The 23,122-nt window shown below is 35.9% G+C and overlaps 1 long non-coding RNA gene across 2 annotated transcripts; it reads left to right on the top strand.

The window, feature by feature from the left end:
* The first annotated feature begins 222 nt into the window (after positions 1–222).
* LOC308186189 lies at positions 223–6,455 on the top strand. Of its 2 annotated transcripts, none has more exons than XR_013943955.1 (4): positions 223–412; positions 2,542–2,667; positions 3,051–3,114; positions 3,981–6,455. It is a non-coding gene; the product is annotated as an uncharacterized lncRNA (long non-coding RNA). The 2 variants fall into 2 exon arrangements; XR_013943956.1 differs by lacking the exon at positions 223–412 and adding an exon at positions 1,649–2,254.
* The last annotated feature ends 16,667 nt before the right edge of the window (positions 6,456–23,122 follow it).

The following is a 23,122-nucleotide window of genomic DNA, read 5'->3' as shown; positions in this document are numbered from 1 at the left end:
AGACCTTATATTCCTGGTGTGTATACCCTGTCTCATGGTTACAGTTTTCTTGTGGTAAATGTCTCCAGTATAGGAAAGGGAAGACATACTCACTTGTCTTTGAAACTTCATGGTGGATATCTTGTCTTTGATGTCTAGGGAAAACAAAAACAAAGAAAAGAAAAAGAAGAGGAAAAAAGAAAAAGAAGAGGAAAAGAAGAGGAAGGGGAAGAGAGGGGGAGGGGAAGGGAAGGGAAAGGGAGGGGGAAGGGAGGGGGAAGGGAAGGGAAAGCAAAGGGAAAGGGAAGGGAAAAGACATAAATCTCACTGGCTTGCCTTAAGCAGCTGACTTCAGATTAGAGAATTCAGCTGTGAGTCTCTCCGGCCTGGACAACTAGCAAAACTGAAGAGCAATATGGTGCCCTCAGAGCAGGTACTCTCAGTTAGAATGTCTAAGGCACTTGTGGATTTTCCCTGCAACTGCCTAAGAGCTCTCAAAATCGGTCTCCTTCAGTCCCTAAACTTTCTGTGACTTCCACTTCCTACTCACCCACTGTGTATTTTTTTCCTAGTAGCTCTTTCTATTTGTGGAAAATATTCCCCTTCCCTTCCCTTCCCTTCCCTTCCCTTCCCTTCCCTTCCCTTCCCTTCCCTTCCCTTCCCTTCCCTTCCCTTCCCTTCCCTTCCCTTCCCTTCCCTTCCCTTCCCTTCCCTTCCCTTCCCTTCCCTTCCCTTCCCTTCCCTTCCCTTCCCTTCCCTTCCCTTCCCTTCCCGTTAATACAGTGTTTTGTAATATAATGCAATTTTGTTATTTTAAGGCTCCTTGCAAGGTATTATTTACAATCCTACTTGTTAGGTTACTTGGTTATAAAGCCCTCTTAAAATTCTGCTGTTACATAAAAGTGTTTTACAATGGAAAACAGGTTAACTCAGCACTAATAAGACAGCTGAAGCTAAGGCAGCATCTCCATTTAAGGCACCATAGCCTCATTAGAATAATATTTAATTAGAATTAGGTTATTTTTATTTTTCTCTACTGCACCAAACCCCTCTGAAATGTCAGTAGTACTGAATCTCTAGTGAATATTTGTGTAGCTCCACGGAAAGCAGAGCTACACCTGAAAATATCAAATGATGTTATGGTCTATCATGTTTATAACCTTCTTAATTGACAAAAATTGTTTCTATTGGGTTTGATAATGTAAACATGACACGGATTTCTAATTTTATAGTAAATTCTTGTACCAATGGTCTTTAGTGTGCTTTTTTTTTTTTTTTAACTTAACCATTCTGATTTAGTTAGATAGTAATTGCATACTTTTGATTCAGCCTGATTTCATTGTTCTTTTAGGCATATCATGAACCTCTGAATGCTCAGTTTCCCAGGCTGAAACCAAAGGGCTTACAATGACATTAAAAGATTTTATTTTGAATAGATGAAAAAGATATTTCTTAAATTAGGGGATCACTTTCAATCCCGTGGGAGTTTCTTTTTGAAACTCATATGAGAAGGAGAAAAAATGTTAATTGAATCTTCTCATTTACACCTTCCATCTGTTTTCATTCCAGCTGCATCTGCTTAGATACTTGAGATGCAGGTCAAGCTAACACTTAATGGGTCTCAGCTGACTACTGTCATAATTTAATAAAATTGCTACAAGTAGAACTGGAAAGACTTTATACCTTTATATAAAGTTTTTATACCTTTATACCTTTTTATAAAGTTTTAAAGCTATTTTTCTTGGTTTTCCATTTATCAGAATAAGAGGAGAGGAATTTGATAATTTTCTTCTACAGGGATTTTATTCTCTTTCTTTGAAGCTGTATAGCACTGTGGTCATTTTATTCAATAGTGATTCTTATAGAGATTTTGCTATTTTTCATGTTTTGTTGTTTTGTTTTCTTCCCTGTCTGACATTTCTTTTCTTTCTTTTTTTTTTTTTAAATCTCAAAATATATTTTTATCTTTTACATGAATTTTTTTGCAGTCTTAGGATCCATCTGAAGATATATGATGGGATCAATTTATTTTTTTAACATCTGCCTTTTCAAAACTAACTTTCTTTTCAATGCTTTGATTTAATGTTTAACTGCAATAGTCTAATGATGCAAGAGAAACATTTTTTATACTTAGTATAGAATACTTCCTCCCTTTTAAATCCTCCTCTTTTTTTTTTAAAAAAAAAGCTTTCTGCTTTGTATCCCCTGCATTATATTGCTATCACTTATAAGAAGAAGAAATAACTTGTAGTTTCTTAAAGAAGAAAATTCAGAAGTAAGATTTACTTTATCCAACTTCAGCCACTTAACTGCTAGTTTTGTTGATTCCCTCTTTAACAGATAGATACCTCTGGAAAGTGACTCGTTCCACCTATGTTGGATGATAATACTAAGATAAAATGTTTGTTTATGCATCTGTATGTAATTATATTATACCAACTAATTCAGTCTGGGAGTATTAGCATTGTGTTGTCCAACATGAAGTTGGCATGGCTTGCTCTCTAACTCTTGCTTGCTGTGTTGAGACTTAAGCTGATGAAAATTTCATTACCTTTGTTGGAGGGAATTTTGCTCCACAAAGCAATGGGGAGTTCTTTCAGACCACAAAGAAAGTCTGGTGTTAGCAACAGAAGCAGAAACCGAAAGAGAGACAGAGGCCATAGAGAAGTCAACAGAGAGGCCAGTGAGGTAAGTGCTACCAGGTGTATGCATAGCGAAGAATAATGATGGCTGGTTTTAGTGCATTTATCAAATTAGGCCTTTAGGTGTGCAAAAACGGAAAAGTGTGCATGTCTCAAACAGCTTAATATGTGTACAGAGCATCCTTAATCACTGGGACTCTGATTTTTTAAAGTGAATAAGACCATAGAGAATCTAGGCATGGAATTACACTAAAGTTAATAAACTAGTCAATTTAATTTTTTTTTTTTTTTATCAAAAGTTGGTAATATGGGGAAAAAAAGGGGCAGTGGTGTGGTGAAATCGTAAAGATTAAGGTTGAAGTCAAGATTACAGGGAGCAGGCAAATGAGGCTTTTGACAGAATTGCAAATGAGGTTACTTCTCTTGCAGTCATGTTGGAGACATATAGCTGGATGGTTTGGAAATTACAAGCCCTGACTAAGATAGAAAAAAGGTAATGATGTAGAATTATTAAAAATGTCAAATGAGATGTAGTGTTGAGTATCATCAGCATTAGAGTAGAAGCTAAGGTTTACAGTGTAATAGCATAGAAAAGATCAGTAATGAGTGCCACGGAATCCCTGTGTAATAATTCAGTTCCTTTCCTCCATATAGATTTCTCTGAAGCCAAGTTCTCAAACTTCATCTGGCAATAATGACTATTCTCTATATTTAATATCGTGAGACCACATCCTTTAGTTGTCTGTATTCCTTATTATTCTAAGTGTTTTAGGCAGATGCCCATCTAAACAAATGAATTTTGAAATTTCTTTGCATCACTACGATGTTTAGTTCATTGTGCTTAAGTAGTTACAATCTTAAACGCATAATTTAAAGCCATAGACAAGAGTTTGATACTGACTTAATATAAAAGATTAGAATGATGATTGGGGAGATCATCAAGTCATGCTTTATAGGCAAATAAGGCTTTGAAAAGATTTGGTGTTTTGCTTCAGAAACATTTTGAAAGCTAGTAGTTGAACTACCAGCACAGCACAATCCCCAGATTTGAAAAGGAGATACACTCTGGTCACAGCTCAAAGACTGGATGTTCTTAACATTATTTATATAAATGAAAAAGACATTCCTGTGAAACTGTGACATTCTTTGAATGCTTCTGTTGTCTGATACGGTGCAGTTTGATTTGCTATATACCCCAAAGAGGGAAGTGAGTAATGAAGGCAAGCTAGATTGAAAGTATATGAGGACACACTTAGTATGGAGTATTTTTGGAGGGAAAGACAAAGACAGGGTAAGAGTAGAAACAGAAACCATGAGATATTCTTTCTGATTACTAACAATTGCCTCCTTTGCCTTTAGGCTACCATGAGGAGAAGTGCCAGCCTTCAGGGTTTACATAAACGCTTCAGAGTGCCTATCTTTCTACATAGATGAAACTTTGCTTTAGTTTATTGAACTATAGTTTTTGAATGACTGATGGAGAAAGAGCTAAGGACTGACAAGACTTGGCAGAAGTTTCCTGCTACAGTAATCCTGACATTACTTGTATTTAGTTAGGTCACTCTCAGAAATCTTTATTCTTACCAGGTATATCAATGCTGAATGCAAAGTGCCTCTTAAACTAGCTGCCCTTTTTGCCCTTTATAACTGTCGTCTTTAAAAGGTGCCAAAGAACAGAGAAAAACTAGGGGATTAAACTAATTCAAAGTGGAATTCTGAGATTCACAGACATGCTCATATTTAATGTGATGTATGTTTTACATATTGAGACTTTATCAATTTGTATGCTGAATGGGAGTCACAAAGATATTCTTTTGGACTACTAAAAACATGCTACCAAAGCAGCACTCCATTAATATCTTGCAGAGACTTTGAAACAATTTTCTCAGTATTTTCAAATGTTGTAATGCATTCATACAACTTCTTTCAAGTGGTATTTGTTATCTGAAAAAGCTAAATGTGTCTTAAATATCGATTGTTCCTGATAGGAATAATCAGAGCTATCAACATTTTGAAATTGAAATAGTTAGCTTCTTACTAAGCATCAGCTTCTCACACCTTCAAGATAAATACAGAATTTGATCATTGATGATTTGCACAGGTGGAAATTATTCCTAACAGCTTTCATAACCAGGATATATCTAGTAGGGTTTGGACATCTAGTTAGAAGAAAAGGAAACTAGCCATTCCAGAGCTGACATTCTGGAATCAGGGCAAAAATTAATATTTATTAACAAAAAATTATGAAATATACTTTTGTGGCTGATTTTCATCTTCAACTTCCATGCAGATGTACCAGAACAACACAGAAAGCTATTTCTACCCGAGTTTTTGTCAGGGTAAAGGCTGGTTTTTACCACCTTCCTACTTGTTTTCATTGACTAATTAGTCAGTGGTGCTGAATCTAGCTGGAGGCCTGCAGGTAGTGGTGTCGCCCAGGGTCAGTACTGGGTCCAGTGCTATTCGACCTACTCATTGATGACCTGGATGAAGGGACAGAGTGCACCCTCAGCAACTTTGTGGATCATACAAAGCTTGGCAGAGCGGCTGACACACCAGAGGCCTCTGCAGCCATTCAGAGGGACCTGGACAGGCTTGGAGAGCTGGGCGAAGAGAAACCTGATGAGGTTCAAAAAGGGCAAGAGTAGGGTCCTGCACCTGGGAAGGAACAACCCCATGCATCAGTACAGGTTGGGGGCTGACCTGCTAGAGAGCAGCTCTGCAGAGGGGGACCTGGGGGTCGTGGTGGACAACATGTTAACCATGAGCCAGCAGTGTGTCCTTGTGGCCAAGAAGGCCGATGGGATCCTAGCCTGCACCAGGAGGAGTGTGGGCAGCAGGTGGAGAGAGGTGATCCTGCCCTTACCAGGTGAGGCCACACCTAGAATATTGTGTGCAGTTCTGGGCTCCTCAGTACAAAAGGGCCGTAGAATTTCTAGAGAGGGTCCAGCATAGAGCCACAGAGATGATTAAGGGATCGGAGCATCTGTCTTATGAGGAAAGACTAAGCAAGAAGCACCTGTTTAGCCTTGAGAAGAGGAGATTGAGAGGGGATCTTATCAATTTCTACAAATACCTGAATGGAAAATAGGGTCAAACTCTTCTCAGTGGTGGCCAGTGATAGAACAATGGGTAATGGGTATAAACTGAACCACAGAAGGTTTCATTGCCGTGTGAGGAAGAACTTTACAGTTTGGGTTACAGAGCACTGGAACGGGCTGTCCAGAGAGGTTGTGGAATCTCCTTCTTTGGAGATATTCAAAACCCTCCTGGATACTCCTGTGTAACAAGTTCTAGGTGACCCTGCTTGAACAGAGGCATTGGAGTAGATGGTCTCCGGAGGTCCCTTGCAACCTCAACCATTCTGTGATTCTGTGTGATTCATAAGGGGATTGAATCATGTGTATGTAGATAACTACATCAAATTTTATGAAATTAAACTAATTAATCATCATTGTTTTCATCAATCTTCTTTTAATTTGTCTTGCATTTTTTTCAGCATCCTGTGGTGTATGAATATCAAACATCTGCAACACTGTTAACTGGTAAACTAAATGTATTGATATGACGGTGTATATGTACTGTTTGCTAAAATCAAATGAACTCTTCGTTTTGAAATCTCCCTGCCATACAACCCTTTTATTTGTCTTGGAATAAAATCATATTGTCATATTATTTCATTTCTGTCATATATTCTTACTAATACCATTACGGCCTGACTGTATTCTCATAAGCCAAGCAGATATAAATTGCATAAGAATTTTGAAATGTGAACTCCTCCAATGGTCTTATGGAGACAGTTTTTTGTTTGTTTGTTGTTTTTTTTTTTTGGGGGGGGGGGGGCGGAAAGGAGGGGGACTGAGCTTCCTCCGACAAAGAATTAATATTGTTAACACTGAAGAAGTCCTTCCTAACACTTTGACTCGTGTTGGTGGGGGTGCCACTCTCCCAAGAAGATCTGCTAGACCTTCATATGGTCAGAAAATGATGCTCTATAACTTACTTGATTGTTTCATTCGTGTGATGTGGAAAACAGTCTTGTTGTACTGCTTGGATTTTAGTTTAGGAAACTATTTTTGCAGTGCTCTCAGTGGCTTAGTTTTGCAGTTTGAAAAGAAGCTTTTCCTATTCCCTGTCTTTTAACACAAATAAACAGGAATAAAGAAATATTCTTTGAAACCCAAAATAAGGTGTATCTGTACAAGAACCAACATTCTTTGAATACCATCTGCTTGCAGTGAACCAAATAAATTCTCAAAGGGAATAATCTACGAGAAAGCATGTTTTTAATTTGTCTACACCTTTTGAAAATCATATCCAGTTATTGGAGATGTGTTTATATATAAATACATGAACCACAGATTTTATGCATTTTATATAGAGACAGTATAGGTATTGCCTGAAAAATTATAGCTGATTACTTTGGAGTCCTCTTTTTTTTTTTTTTTTTTTTTTTTTTTAAGTTAAACAGGGAAGAAAAGTGAATGCAAAATCACATGTAGCAGAATGATGTCTGAGGCATTTTTATTGACAAAAAAATAAGATTGGATATTGCTTGAAAATATAGCTTTCTTTCTACTCATTTATGACGACACAATATCCCTTTTTCTTTTTTTTAGACTGTTCAGCAATTATTATTAAAAAAAAAAAATAGAAAAAAATCATTTGGGAACCCTGAAAAGCTTTGAGGCTTTGCGTCTCCTTGATATGTTTAACCTGTTGCAAAGAACCTGCATAGAATTAATCTTTGCCCTTTTTTTCCCAATTTTTCCTAAGTTTTTAACTTCTTGTCTTGCAACTGCTGGCTACCAAAATGCTGAGCACAGCACTTGCTGAGAACCAATAAAAAGTCAAAGACTTGATGTCAGGCTCTCTTAGACTTATTTAATCACTATGAGTGGAAAGGAAGACGGATTTTGATTAAGACCAGCTAAACCGATCAATAAAGTCCTTGAACTTGCATAAGTCACTACTGGCTACTTTCAGTAATGGTGATGGTCTATACTCAGGAGGAAATATCCTTACATTAGTACCTTACCATATAATACATACATGTGGGTGACCACTGAACATATGTATATGCTCCTGTAAGGGAGTGTATTATAATTAACGTTTTACTTCTGTTATCATTCAGAGGTATGACTCCAGTTAATTTATTTTCCTTTGAATCTGTGAGAAAGCTGAATTCTGAAATGATATTCTGGTAGCTATAAACAGAAAAGGACACTATATGTATAGAGAGCAGTGTGACAACTTTCCAATGTACAATTTTCACTAATTCTGTTCTTGATATACTAGGCCAAGTTCAAAAAGAGGAGAAGGTCAGGGTGGAAGTGCACTACTTCAGGATCCTGAAGATCCATTGGATGAGAGACTTAAACAAACAAGAAATTACTTTCATTGATTAAATGTAGATTGAATTAGTAGGAAAAAATGACAAGCCCTGCTAAGGTTGTGTCCCCTAGTCATTGTTTAACTCAGCGTGACAGATTCAATCTGCTCAGCCCAAAAGAAGGCCAAAGATGTCACTCATGGACTCTGCACAATGCTAGAGCCGTAGAAGAGCAAAATCGAAAAGTTGCACTTTATCAACTCACAGCCTGGAGCCACTGTTCTCATTTGGGCTGTGTTAGCAGAACAATGAGCTACAGCAGGCGCAAGACCGTACCGCATAATTATAGGTATCCCACAGGCAAAGCTCTTGTTGCTTTTAAGACTTGACAGAATGTGTCTTGTAGGCATGACCTAGCAGATGGGGGACTTTTTCTTTCATCTTTTCCAAAAAGCCACCTCGGAGAAACATATAAAGAATCCTGATAAGGGATATATTTTCTCCTAAAGGGGTAGGTTGATTACTATAAGCTGCTCTTCTTTTTCATTCACCTTAAAAATAATTGCTGGTTACCTTAGTTGAAAGAAGTCAAGTACAGCAACAGAAGCAGGGATAGACCTTTTGCTCTATCCTGCTAATTTGTGTCACCTACTGCACTGCCTTATGTATTGATGGTAGAAAAAATGAAGCAGAAAATTAAGTCTGAAAGGCGTTTTTGTCCTGCTGTCACTTTGTACAACATTTAGTTCAGTTGACATGACACTGTGCCTTTTGTTACATAAAACTGTCACATTGTCCCCTTCTGGTTAGCCACAGTTGCTGGCCAAATCAATAATGTCTGTCAAAACTGTCAAATAACGAATACAGTCTAAAAATATCTGTTATAATAGATAATAATTTGAATAGACATTAAAAAATAAAACATTTTTTTCAATAACAATATAAGCAAAGAAATTAGATAAATTAACTATTAGCTCAGAAAAACTGAACAAGGATTTTTGTAAATATATTGTCACTACTGGACATTTTAAGTATTTCAAAACAGGTTTTGAAAGCTATCTTTGTTGTTTTGACATGTTACTAGCCTGTGAAAACTTTATGACTACTGAAGGACAGAAAAAAAAAGTATGTTTATTGTGTTTTAATGTGTTTTATTAGATTTGTTAGTTACAATTGTATTTTTTTGTTTCTTTGTTTGTTTTTTTCTAGGCAAAACATAAAATGCAGGCAGGCTTAAAGAGAAAAAAAAAACTATGGAAAAAATAACAAAATTGATTGTCTTTTCCTCTAATGCTTGGACGCCTCAATGTGATAGAGAAACTTAAAACAAAGGGTATTTAGATTTTAAAATCATACCTAATATCTTATGATGAGATATCTTTTTAACTTCTATCATTTCAGACTGAAATTCTCCAGACACTTTTCTCTTTATAGTTTCTTACTAGAAGCTCTGGTAAACATGCAGTTTACTGAGAACATTGAAGAAAGTGGTAGTGTCCCAAAAGGACAGTGTCTGTACAAAAGACACTGCAGTGCTGGCCTGTGAAACTGGCCTCCTGGCTGGACACTGTGCAATGACATGTAGAAAAATTTACCTACTGTTCTCCTAATCATAACAATAAATGTTATTTATATTCATCTATCTTTTCTTTTTATTATTATTATTTTTAGTAGATGTTTTTAAGAGTGTCATTTTGACTTCAGCCTCACAAAACATTGTGGTTACTGCAGTTATTTCCAGATTATTTCTGGAAGGTCCAACAGGAAATAAAGTACTGGTGTAAATGTTCCCAGTCATGTCCTGTTTTATAAAGAGGAAGAGAAAACATAGTTTTTCAAGCTTGCCTTGCCTTGCCTTGCCTTCTCTTTTCTGCCTTGGCAAAGACATCTCTTACCATTTCTCATTTTCCAGATAGGAACTTTATGCCTTCTATGTTTTCACAAATGTGATTTCAGCCCCCTCCTACCAACTGATCAGTTTTACTCAGTCAGGTGAAGTCATTAGTGCTTTTTATAGCTCATTTAAGCACTTAAGAGTTGAAAGGGAAAGGAAAATTAGGAAGATTAGGAAAAAGAAACATCCACTGTATCCAGGCACCAATAATTTATTAAAGCAAACTGAAACTTATTTGAAGACATAGACCCTCCTGGGCTTATATGTAGAAACAATTGGGGAAATTAATTTTCCTCTTTTTCAGCTCTCTGTAGATTTTGATCTTCATATGTTTCTCTCTCTTGAAATGAAAATACTGAAATTGTGCTGGGATGAAGACCAGAAAAGTACCTAAGGAGTTCTGGGGAGAAAAATTACATGGCAGGCCTTCTTTCTTTTTCTGACAATGCACTATACTCATGTGTTGTACATGAGAAAGAGATATGGTAGTAACAGATTGAATATCTGGGAACTTCAGACACATTCAGGTGATTTGAACAGACTTTCCTATTTAGTCTTCCAATCCCAAGGAAATAAAACTAAAATAATAATAACAAAAATCACAAATTTATAGCCTCAATATTTTTTATATTTTAAAAATATAAGCATTAAAACGGGAGCTTTTAAAGGAATATCAAGGTTATCTAGCTAGGAACAACTGATTCCTGTTATTTTGTTTTGTGGAGGTTTCAATTCGAACCCAAATTTGTTTTATGATCCCAAATAGCTGTACGTTTGCTGATAGCATGTTCTAGTAGAGGAGTGGTTAAGGGGAATATCATTTTTTTTTTCATAAACTTCAACATGTTGAGGTACCTCTGAGCAGCAATCCTGCCCTCCTACTCACCAAAAACTCCACTTAATTTGGTGCCATTCACAAAACCTGCTTCCCATCATCCCAGCTGACAATAAAAATATTAAAAAGTATTGGGCCCCTCAGCTCAAAGGAATGCAACTTTAAGCAGTTTCTAGGTAGTATGTTAAATGTTGGGCTCAGTCCTTGGTTCCTGACAGTCAAGCCAGTTTTCAGCCATTTTTTTCAAGCTAGTTTGTAGTCCACCATTCACTTTAGATCTCCTCTGGTTGGCTACCAGAATGCAATGGTATACAGTGTTAAAAGGCTTCTTAAAGACAAGAGTCTTCCTCTGCCCTACTCCATGGAGCTAATCATTTCATTATTAGAAGGCAATCAGTTTCACTAAACGTACCTTGGTAACTCTATGTTAGCTGTTCTCAGACACTTTCCCTTTCACTTGAATTTCAGTGAAAATTTGACTCTGTATGTGGAAAAATATTTTGCTATGAGGGCAGTCAAACACTAGAAGAGGGGCTCATAGAGGTGATGGAAGCTCCAAAGTCTGGTATTCAAAACTCAGCAATACGTTGCCATGGGTAAACTTGATTTAGCTGTCCTTTGCTTTCACAGAATTATAGGGGTTGGAAGGGACCTCATGAGATCATCAGGTCCAACCCCCCTGCCAAAACAGGTTCCCTCGAGCAGGTTGCCCAGGTAGGCATCCAGATGGGCCTTGAATATCTCCAGAGAAGGAGACTCCACAACCTCCCTGGGCAGCCTGTTCCAGTACTGGAATGAGGATGGGGGATGAAGGACTTTGAGGACTTTGAGGACTGGGATGAAGTGGAGAGAAGTCCCAAGGTGCCTTCCAGCCGAGGTGCTTCTGGGGTGGTGTGGGGGTCATATATTCTCATATATACTCATGTGCCTGGAAATTTCTTCCAAGAGAATTTCCTCCATAGTTTGATCAGTCCAAGAGACTGAGGTGAAAACGAAAAGTCTGTAGTACCCTGGATTCTTTTTCCTGCCTTTTTAGTCAAGAAATCAATGTTTATTCAGGTGATAAATCTATGCTAACTAATGAGAAAAAAAAAATATCTCCGTAACTTTTTTTTTTTTAATTATTAATTTGGACAGGTGGTGTATTGATGGTAAAAAGATGGTATTTAAACCATTGCAAGTGGGTACACTGTTACTAAAGACACAATAAATGAACTCAATAAATAGCTACATAGTTTTAAAGTGGCCTTATAGTTTATTTTATAATACTTTTTTTGAAACAACTTCCTTTTTACAAGTTCTAAATGATTCTTACAGTCAGATACATAATATAAACAAAAGACTGGAACAGGAATCTGTTATGGATTTTAATGTAAGAAAAACCCATTCATATACAATGACTGTTTTCTGAAAGGTTAAATCAGAATTAAACTGGTTATGAATATTTTTTCATAATTATTTCCTATGAAGTTGTTTGCAGTTTCTTGAACAGACTGCTTTGTTCAAACAATAATAATAAAAAATAAACTTTTGTGATGAGCAACCTGTAAAGTTCAATGTCATGGATACCATGATCTTTTATGACACTAATGAAATGCAATGAAGGGGACTGCCATCTGAATTCTAGACGCAAAAATCACATGCTGCCTTTTTATGATTTTTTCTATATCTTCTTGTACTCTCAAGCCCAGAACTGTACAAGCTTCCTTCAGTGTTACACTCCTATGTGCTTTTTCTTCCCCTTCCCCTTCCCCTTCCCCTTTCCCTTCCCCTTCCCCGTCCTGTAGTGTGTTTACCTTGTCTTTTAGATGAAAAACACAGAATTTATTCATATTTTCTCAAGGCAGTGAAAAGTCAGAATTCAAATTCTTGTGCATTATTTTATGCTATTTTCCTGTGCAACAACTATTTAATTATTTTAAAGTATTCTGCATTTTATATATATTTTGAAAAAGACAGTTTATACTAGCACAGGTGATGACTACCATGAAAAATTCCACAAGAAAGTGACAATCTTTTTTTTTTTTTTTTTACCTGAGTTGGTGTAGAATTTCATTGCATAGTATTACGGCATATTTGCAAACATATTCCCAGTAATGTGATAGAAAAAAAAAAAAAGGAAAAGAAAAAAAAAAAAGGCATATATTTTAGCATGTATCATAGAGAATTCAAAATGTAAAAGGTTAGCAAGCTGCCAATACAACTGAAGCACATTCAGACAAGTGAAGATTACTCTCTTCTAGATGAGACAATTTGTAACATTCTCTGTTAGTGGTTTGGAATCCTAACCCATGAAGTTTTTCATTTTTTTTTCTTAGTTCTATATCACTGCAAAGAAACAAGCAAACAAACAAACAAACAAAATCCACTGTATCTGTTGCCAGTCCAGATTTCCACAGTGTTGAAAGAAAAAGCTTTGGTAATGTCATAGAAGATATTTTTTCCTGGATCATTTTGCATTGTCTGATCTTTAAAAAGATAGGCACAAACTTTGGCCAACAAATTTCCCAGTGTTCATACATAATTTTTGGAGATCCATGCTCTACAGATCTTGTGTTTAGGTCTCTTGACAGTCTTCATTGTCATTATTACTTTTCAGGTGAAGCCTCAAACTTTGTCACTGACACCAATTCTAGGAAAAATGAATTTTACCCATGTATGAAAAGTTCTGGGGGATTCCCTGCAGAATTTGTGTGTGGTAAAGTACTTCTATTTGCTTCACTATTTTTTTTTTTTGCTTTTTTTTTTTTCAAAGTCTCTCAGAAAAAGATACATTTATATATAGTTTCTTAAGTGACCTCAGGAGAAAAAGACATTTTCTCAGTTCATAGATATGGGATATTTTTCTATGCCTTTAACAAAATAATAATTTAAAAAAAAACAGGATGAGAAAATTGAGTCCCTTTCACCCTCTGAAAATGTAACTGAGTAGAATGACTCTTCATCTATATGAGTTGAATTTCAGCCAAGAAATGAGTAAGTCCCCAGTCCTGATCAGTGTACTTGTGATAATTCCTCTTGTGCTGAGAGTTGTCTGAACTGGGAGTCTTCATTCAGTCCTAATTATTGATGACCACGTAATAATTTTTGATAACATGGGGTACATTGTCTCTTTGACTACTAATGCTGCCTTTAAAAGATATCATCAGTTACCCAGGAATCCTCTACATTGAAAACACACATTTGCATTGATTAGATACTTTCTTATGGCCCTTGTAAGGAAGTCTAAATAGGATATGTGGCCAAAAGATCTATAATTCATGCACAAGGTGCTAATGAAGAGTTGGTTTGTCTCTAGTATTGACACAGATGTGCTCACGAGTAGGAAGAAATGATGTTTCCCATTCGTCTATCCTTTAAGAAAATTGTGACTCTGGACATCAGTGAAGAATTAATCAAAGTCTTAATGAACAATATTCTTTCCCCAACAGCAGATGGACAGGGAGTGTTTCTAACTATCAGGACTCTCCAGGTGAAATTAGAGGAATAATCTAAAACATCCAAAGGGTTTGAACAATCCTCTTTCCTGCATATCTGCCAGATCTAAGGAGGAGGGACAGGGAGAATGCTCTGAAGACTGAATTATATTTCCTTTTAAATTATAAAAATCTTTAGACCTTCTCTCCTCAAAAGAAAAAAAAATCATAAATATACATTGGAAAATTATTGATGATTTTTGATTTACTAGATGAACTTTGGTTTCTTACTTTCTCATTTAGTTCCCCAATAGATCATTTAGTGATTATTATATTTTAAAACTGTTATTGGTAAGTTTTGAAGTCTGTATGGATGGATAGTTACAGAAACTGCTAAAGAAGATTCATGAGGTCTAAGGCCTAATATCCTAAAAGAAAATAGATTACAACTGCTTAATACATTGGATTTGTGACTAAAACAGTGTTGATAACACACCAGTGTTTTGCCTGTGACTGACCACTGTGAAGGTTTTCTCTTTTTTTTCACTCTTTCCCCTCAACAAACAGGGTGGAAAAGAAGCTGGAAGGGGACACAGCCAGGACAGCTGACGGAAGCTAGCCAAAGGAATATTCCATACAATATAACATCATGTTCTGCAATACAAATTTGGGAGATGCTGCTCAGAGACTGGCTGGGCATCAGTCAGCTTGTGAGAAGTGGTGAGTGATTGCCTTTGCATCACTGTTTTGTTGTTTGTTTCATTTTTTTCTTCACTTATTAAACTGTGCTTATCTTCACACATGAGTATTTTTGATTTTGCTTTTCCTGTTCTCTCCCTGTCTCACTATTGGGGTAGTTTGAGTGTTTACCTGCTGGCCTGGGTCAACCTACCACACTGCTTTAGTACAACAGCTGGCCCCAAAAATCTATTAGATCCAGCTGCCTGGCATGCATCAATGTGGATTTGACTTCAAAAAACCTGAAGGTCTGGTGTCTCCAAGCTAGGGTATAGCAGACTGATACCCATGGTATAACTGTTTCTTTCCGCAGGTGGTTAGAAAGTAGTGAATTCAGACAAGAATTTACTTAAGTGTATACCTAAATTTCAGTTACATATAACATGACTTTAAGTTACACAAACATGGAGTACTTTTTGTTCAAGTCGGGTAATATGACTACTTTCCTTTCTCATTGCCTGGTCAAGACATCTTCGCTGATACACTTTTGATATTTTGACTATTGACTTCAAATTGTTTTGTGCAGCTGCATCAAGAACCATACACATATTTCACCTTATTCAAAAGTTGGATCTTACATTAAGCCTCATAACACCTACCTGAATCTTTGCAATTTGGCTTGTTTCATTGTTCATTATACACTTGTCATTTGCCCTTATGTTTGTAACTTCTCCATATCTTCTGTACTTTGTAAGAAAAAAATGTCTTTTAATTCTAGTCCTATCCTGCTCATTGATACATTGGACATTGGTTAGCCTCTGAAGAAATAAGTCCCTCCATAAGGTTAGGAAGCCTCCAGACTCTGAGGTCTTGAACTGCTATACCAATCTACTCTAACCAATGGTTTATAGTTCTTCCTTAGCAACTGAAAATTCCTACGCTACCATTTTCATGCTTATTTGCTCAATTTAATGATAATGTAAAGAAGAAAATCTATGCAGAGGAGGAATTATAAAGGCAGGTGGCCAGAAGACATTATGGACAGAATAGTTTTATTCAGATTCAGAACGGAATCTTTCCTATAAGAAGCAGAACTGTCTTAAACCTTTTAGCTATATTCTGTCTAATTATTAATACAGAGGGTTGTTTTTTTTTTATTTTATTTTTTTCTTCTTCTCTAGAGGAGTGAACAGATGGCACTTGAATCTAGTCTAAGCTTGTTTAACTAATTCCTGCCAATTGGGAGGGCCCATTTCCTTTAGTTTTGATGAGCAGTAATGATAAGAATGTACCTTTCTAATTGACTGTGACATGCAGACATCCGAATACTTTTATCTCTCAGAAGCTCAGAAGCTTTTTCAAAAACACGTTTCTCCTAAATTTTATGCAGCACAGCAAGAACTGCACTGTTATTTGTTGTATTAACTATTTATGGTGAGTCTGAAAAATAACTATTTTTCTGAACGAGACTTTTTGCTTCTATGCTTACAGTTTAAGGTGTTCAAAAGCTCTGGAGGCGAAGTGGGTGTATGAGCTTCCATTGTCCAGTGGTTATGGCATTCATGTTAGCATGGAGATCTCCTGGGACTAACTTCTGCTTCCACTACCATTTATGTTTTTGGGGGTGGTTGTTATCCCTTGGTGGCTATGTCACTTAATACACATAAGGGATCCCTGAGGGCAGGGATCACAGGCAGAGTCTTCCTCTTATCATAGTAAACCCTCCAGTCTGAAATATAACACTCACTGGAGTCTAATAAATCCTGATAAATCCTGAAGATTGGTATACAGTGCTATAAATACAAGACAGGTGGTGGAGTGATCATCCAAAACAGAACTGCTATTAATGGTGGTTAACTTTCTGTCTTAACAAATGGAAAATGGGTAAACACTATTCAGATATTGTCTCCTACATGATAAACAGGCAGTTCATACATTATGTACATATATTAAGTGAAATAAAGAATTTCTTTATTGTTATGCTCTAAAAAGCAGTCTGTGACCATACCTCCCTGCTGGTGGTTTAATACACCAAGGGCATATGCAAGGTGAATTTTCAGAACACTGACAGGTGGAGCCTTTCAGGCAATGTCAGTGGAAGAGTATCTGCAGTTTTTCTCCTGATCAATTCTAGGTTATGACAAAGGTACTGAGTTGCTCAGTCCTGTTGAAAGTGAAGGAGTGCTAGAAGCACAAAAAGAACTTCAAATCCAGAGCATCAACAGGTGTTAGGTCTGCAGGCTTAAGTAATGGCTGAGTGGAAGCTTCTCATGATTATATTTTGGACACAGGCACTTGGCTCCTTTCTTACATCTGGCCCTTACTGTGCATGAAATACATGGGTGAATTTTCAAATAATTCATCCTTAATTTAAAATAAAATAAAATAAAATAAAAGTTGACTGAGTGGTTTCCCATGTGTAAAACTACCAATGACTTAGAGACCTAGAGTTTTTACAAAGCTGTAAAGGCGCATGAAACTCACTGCTATTCAATACTATCCTTTGAAAGACCCAGCTTTTTCTGATGCTATTTGATATTTGAAAACCAATGCAAATGATTTTGTAAGAAGGTTAATCTTAATCTATTCCTTGCAAAGGCACTTTTTTTTTTTGGTAATGTATATTGCTGAGTTCACTATTTCTGTGGTCTTTGAGTTATCTTCTACAACCTTATTACTACCTGATGAACCTTTCATTATAGTAATTCTCGCCCCCAACATTTGTTTTTATCTGCTTTCAAAAATTGTCTCTGCCAACCTGTATATATCGTTTAAATGTCTTTCTCTTTGTGCTATCTGTACTGTGTTACTCTGAATTTTCTACATTAAAAGTAAAAGGCTCTTTTGAACTACAGCTTCAGTTATCAATAACAAAACATCTACAAAGTCAATTTTAGGTGTATTTGTTATGTGCATTCTTCCTTTTTAGAATGGATATAATAAGAAACATCTGTATTATTGTATCCGTGCAGTGATGGATTTTGTGACTTCCTCACGTAGAATTAAGCTCTTATGAGCATTCTGATCTTAAAAAGAGATGAATACTCAGAGATCCCAGGGGAATCAAAAAGGAATGCTCAGCATCTCTCAGAACTGGTCCCTCCAACATAAACTGCCGTATCTGCAAGAAATTATTGGTACTATAAGAATTATTTCCAATTTGCGTATGTGTTCCTTTTCTTATTTCCTTAGTACACATACACACACAGACAGCTTTTCTGCAAGCCTTTAAGATTTTTCCAGTATAAAAATACCTCACTATACTGAATATCTTTCAGATGTTTTAGGTCATTTCTTGCATTTGTCCAAGTACTAAATCCCGATGTTTTGTATTTTTTCTAGTTCATCTTTATTCCTGTTACGTTGTACGTAGACTTGTCTTGCACATTTTTTATTCAGTATTAAGTATCTTAATGTTATTCTAGCATGGTCACTTTTTTGAAAGCCTAATATTGTCTTAGTAAAGACAGAGTGTACAATGCACACATACACAAGAAAGAAAGCTAATTGATCTAACAAATCAGCTACACATTGCTTGTATGCAGTTCCATACTACTTTACCATATGAAGAAAAAAATAAATCTTTTAAAACCCTGTTATATTGGATCACTTGTACTCTCTCCATTTATAAAGGCAGACAGGCAAGTATTTTGGGAAATGATGTCTTTGGCATATGGTCCAGATGTTTGTTCATGGGCTTTTTTTATTTATATGGATATGTATGTCTGTGTGTACACATAAATATATATCAACATATACATATACATATAAACATACATATACATATATCAACATGTACATATACATATACACACCTGCATAACAAAATATATACAAATCACAGCCCACTTGGGTATTGCTATACTGATATAGTAATGAGAACACATACTATATAGGTACTGCACTGCTTCCAAATAATATTTGTTATGTTCCAGATGCTTGAAATGACAGTCTTTGTGTATAACATGTCTCCAGTACAATTTAGACCACCATACGCTCATTTGCCCTCAAGTAGGCCTATTTAAAGTATAATTGACTGCCCTGGCAATTATTGTGAATAGCAGCTGTCTGCAGGTTAAAAAAAAAAAAAAAAAAAAAAAAAGAGAAGAGGCATATATATAATGAAAGAGAAAGGATCAAATACGAAGAACAGAGAAAAAAAAAAGCAAAAAAAAAAAAGCATAAAGAAAATATCTATATAGGGTATTTTAGACCAGATTTTATAGTGGATAGCCATGAGGCCTATTAGCCATTTCCAATTAGGGACTATCAAAAAATGAATGAAAGTACTCATCTATTTATGAAAAGCAGCTGGGTCTACCCTAAATATAAAACTGGCAAAAGTTTATTTGTTCTAAAATTGTTACAGCTTACATCACTTCATTTATTTTCATTAGCTATGTTAGGTTTTGTTGAAACCTTTGTTGTATCATGTACCTTCTGTATCAGACAAAAACACCTTGCTTTGTTTTTCTCCTAAATAGCTACATAATTAGATGGATTATTTCATGTGTCTGTGTGTGTGTTTGCTGAAGAGAACAAGCCAGATAAATTAGCACTTAGCAGAACACACAATAGCACATAATATGCCCTTGTGTTTCATATAAAGCTTTATTTGTCATTCACGGCTGGTTGGCAAAACTGACTTTGCTTTTGAAAATGACAGGTGGTACTCTGGTGCTTTCTGTATGAAAAAGAGAAACAACCTTCACCAAGACAGCTTCTGTCAATAGCTCCCATGATTTAGTATTCAACCCTGGGCTTGTGGTTCCTCTAAAGTTTTGTTTCATTTGCATCTCTTAGGTCTGACATCACCTAGCCAGTTTAATAGTTGAGATTCTATGCCACAAGTTACATTCAATCCCAAAAAGACCTTCCTCTTTCCTCGAGGCCTGATTATAAGACAGGTGAAGTTCAGTATATTTCAATAAGCTCCGCATTCCATGTCAGGAATCAATAGCCCTCCTCCTTTCTTTAGAGGTTATTAAATTGCAGCTGTAACATTAGCCTTCTTTATCTAATTGATTGTCTTTTCACAGGGCTAAGAAAATCAATAGCAGTCAATGGGACTGCCCTGGTTTTCCTTAATAGATGTTTTCTCCTAATTGGCTGCCTGGGTGGCTTCAGTGAGCTCAGTATGTTTTCAGAAGTCCACAGTATGTTGCAGCTCTTGTAAACTATTTTACCATGTGCAACAGTTATTGATTTTATAATGAAATCTAGAAAATTCAATAGCAATCAGGAATATAGATCAGGATTCCTAGGTACGTTAAGGCAAAGGGCAAACTCACTTTGCTACCACTTCAAGCTGTGATCAAATTAAATAAGTCCTTAAAGTATTATGGTAACTAAAGACTTTCTACAAAGTCAGTTATCAACTCTCCTTAATTTCATATAAAGGAAAAAAAAATCAAAATGATACAAAGTTTTTGACTACAATGGCCAAATTACAGTTGAATTTAAACAATGGATGAAAGTAAGAATGAACAAAAATGTGCTAGTCATTGAATTTGGTCCACCCTGACCTCTTGAAATATTCATTCAAATAAGATGCCTATTAGAAAATCAGATTAGAGAGAGAGAAGGAGAGAAGAAAAAAAAAAAAGGAGTGAGGCAGGTGGGGAGAAACATTCAACACTTCCAAAATTATGCATTTGACCTTTGATGAAAAGGTGAGCGTGTCAAATGGCTTATTCCCAGAGTCCACTCAACACTTAGAAGATCAGTTCTGCCTATGGAGAAGCTTTGGAGGTGGCCAAATCTCATGAGCACTTATGTAATGCTATTTCCCTCTACACAGTGTTGCTGCCCCAATTCTGTTCTTTACCTTGATGGGATAACTTGCATGAGTGTCGGTCAGAACAGCAGCATCAGCAGCATATCAATCAAAATCTGCAGGGATCAGCAGTCAGCAATGTAGATAGTAGACACTAACATACAGCCTACATTATATAAATTTGACTGACTTAAGACTTGCTCTACATTAGGGTACTGCAGCTGCATTAAAACTCTCTCTTAATTATATACCATAATAGAGTGACAGCAGCTCAAATTTCTCTGATAGTGACAAGACCTCAAATTCCTCCAGTGAGGAGAAACAGACAAAAATTTCTCACTGTCTATCAGCAGCTACTACAGATAAACAAACCAAGGTCTGTTTCTGTCATTTAAAGGACAAGAAATGTTTCGTGTATCTTTGATTCCTTTTTGGTAAAGGGAACAAAAACAGACTAAGTGAGAAAAAAAAATTCTATGTCATTTAAATGACACAAACAATCAAAAAGATATATTATTTATTTTTCTTCCTTTTTGTCATCTTTGTTTTCACTGTTCTAATGAACAAACCAATCTCTTTGTTCTCCATTTTCACTGGAGGATTCTAATGGATTCTGCTGCCAGATAACCCTCTGGAAATGACATCCATGACCCTGATTCTCCTGCACAGGCTCTCCATGGCTCTTTCTCTACCTGGAGACCAGTCAAATGAGGGCATAGAGTTTGCTCCCATATAGACATTTACCATGCAATATAATGGATATGGTCATCAAGACATAACCACTTTCTTTTTAAAATAAGCATGGGATTATTGTTTGCATAAACACATAATGAGATTTGTATGTGTATAAGATAACCACTTATATGCAAAGGTATGGTAATGAGAAAAGTTTATTATCTAAACGCAAAATGGTGATCAAATTGGTGTTAAAAGGAATTATTTTTAACACACATCAGAATTATAAATATAAATTGCCAGCCTATTCTAAAACCACAGAATGTTTTCTTATTAACATGTATTTTTTCTGAAACATTAGGGAAATCTATAATTAGAAGTACTGAGTTCCCTATAAATGTTCATGTTTTTATGAAAACGTTAACCTTAATACAAAATGGGGAATATGAAAAAACAACAACAACAACAACAAAAACAAAACAAACCATAAACACATAATTTTGTCAGAAGGAAAATGTTTGTACACACATGCAATAAAATGTCTTTGATTTTATCCCAGGTTTCTTCTGTTTGGTATACAGTCCAATTAAATAATTGGTCCAATTAAATAAACCAGCTGTCTATATAAAAGAGCATTCTGTCTGTGTCTTCTCTGCACTGCTAATTACTTCTTACCAGTGCAGTACACACACTATTTGTGTATCTCTTCCAGTCATTGGGAAACAGTGTAGGACTCAGATGTGATCTATTCCCTGCCCCATCCTCAATTTTTGGGGTGCAGTTTGTTTTTTTTTTAACCCCAGTCAAGTTCAATTGTTATTATTATAGTTCCCTGTTCCTTGCAAACTGAAATATGCCTGTAGTTAATGAAGTCAAAGCAGCAATATATATGATCCAGATTTGTTCTGTAATTCATAATCTAAGTTACTGAATGTAGACCAGAATGCATCTAGGTTGTTTCTGGTGCTGAGCAGCACTTTAAGACCATCTGAAATATGAAAAAAAAAAACAACAAAAACCAAAAAACCTCTTGCTTTTTTCAGTACTTTTTATATTTAATCATGGATTATTATATTTTCAATCTCATTAGGGACGTGACTGGTCACAAGTTAAATACAGGTATATTTAATTTGGATGAAATTGTTTCTTGGATTGCTGTGATGTTTGAACATTTAAGATATTATAGCCTACTCTTTCTGATTTTTTTAAGTCATTTTCTTACCACATAAATTCTTGGAATCAATATCTGAAGATACATTTTAAGTAAATACACATTTCCAGTGATTTTAGCAATTGTCTTTAAATTTTCCCCAAATCTGTGACTCCTGAACTCCTAGTAAGAAAGGTAAAAAACATCATAGGAATGGAAAGAAGAAATAAGTAAAATGATACTCACAAGCTGGTTTTGTTTGTTTGTTTGTTTATCAGTAGAGGAACACAACCAAACAGTTAAGCAGATACCAAAAAAAAAGCAATTTTTTTTTTCATAGCATTTCAAATTCATTCATTTTTTAATTTATTTTTCAGATGGCTTTGGCCTTTTCCCTCTCTCTCTCTCTCTCTCTTTTTTTTTTTTTCCCAAGAATAAAACAGTTATAAAAATACATCTCTTTTACATGTACAGTAAGAGTGAGAGGTGGAGGCCAAATACATTTCATTAACTAAAATTTTCAGGAATTTAAAATATAAGGCCTGTGAGTTATTTACAATCTTAAAGCAAGAGTATAATTTTCCTTCCAGTGAGACCTGCTGAGTTTCAGCAAAAGTGCGTATTCAGTAACAGTAGGCATGACTGTCATATATTGGGACCAGTGCTGCTTAACATCTTCGTCGGTGACAGGGACAGTGGGATCAAGTGCACCCTCAGGAAGATTGGCAATGACACCAAGCTGTGT

The sequence above is a fragment of the Anser brachyrhynchus genome (assembly GCF_964034855.1).
Source record: "Anser brachyrhynchus genome assembly, chromosome: Z".
NCBI classification, from domain to species: Eukaryota; Metazoa; Chordata; class Aves; order Anseriformes; family Anatidae; genus Anser; species Anser brachyrhynchus.
This window is presented reverse-complemented; position numbering and strand designations above follow the sequence as displayed.